Here is a 1,082-nt window from a genome sequence, read left to right as displayed (position 1 = left end):
AATATAGAAAATTCTAAAGGGTTCACAAACTTTCGAGCAGCACTGTATATATATTTGTTCGCGGCCCGATGAAATATACCAATTCGCAAAACTAAAAGAATGCATAGTTGATATAAAAAAACTGGATGACAAGTAATTTCCTACTGCTAAATTCGGAAAAAAACAGGTTTTAATTAATGGACCAAAAACTTCCGCATGTAGTGACCTAAAACACTTTCTAACACTTGATGGCTGCTCTGTTAATTCTTCATCATTAGTTAGGAACCCATGTGTGCTATTTGATAGTAATCTTTCTTTTGAAAACCATGTTTATATCATTTGTAAAACCGTATTTTTCCATCTTAAAAATATATCTAAATTACGACCTATGCTCTCAATGTCAAATGCAGAAATGTTAATACATGCCTTCATGACCTCAAGGTTAGATTATTATAATGCTTTATTGGGTGGTTGCTCTGCACGCTTAATAAACAAACTCCAGCTGGTCCAAAAAGCAGTTAAAGTTCTTAGTAGAAACAGGAAGTACGACCATATTAAATGGTGGATCAGCACCTTGAGACAACCTCTAGAGCCCTAAATGTCAGCGGAGACCACGTCAACTAGATGCGCCCCAGAGACAGATCCCCTGCGAAGACCTCATCACCTCGATGACCACTGGCAGTACCGCCGCTCCCTATACGCAGAGTACGCAGTTTGCGTAGGGCACCAACTCCCAGGGGGGCACCATCCCAATTGCTAAAAAAAAAACAAAAAAAAACTTTGACGCGCCATTCCCCCATCCGCGCTCGTGACCACTCGCACCTCATGTTTGCGGCTGAATGCAAATGATCATAATTGATGGATGGACATCTATGCCCGTGAAAAGACATCAGCAATCCGGCGCAGAGAAAAGAAAAAGAAAAAAAAAAGGTGAAAACGAAGCCCGTGCATCACTTTCAGGCACATTCATAATCCTGTGAAACTTTTTTGGCTGTTGACGTTAATAACGTGTTAATGTCTAATACTTCACCACCACCAATCAGGGGCGGATTTAGTGAATTGGGGGCCCCAGGCAAAATATAGGAATGGGGCCCTATACATTT

This window comes from Sinocyclocheilus anshuiensis, unplaced genomic scaffold (assembly GCF_001515605.1).
Source record: "Sinocyclocheilus anshuiensis isolate Anshui unplaced genomic scaffold, SAMN03320099.WGS_v1.1 scaffold1534, whole genome shotgun sequence".
Taxonomy (NCBI): Eukaryota; Metazoa; Chordata; class Actinopteri; order Cypriniformes; family Cyprinidae; genus Sinocyclocheilus; species Sinocyclocheilus anshuiensis.
The sequence above is the reverse complement of the archived record's forward strand: the minus strand, read 5'-3'. Positions refer to the sequence as shown.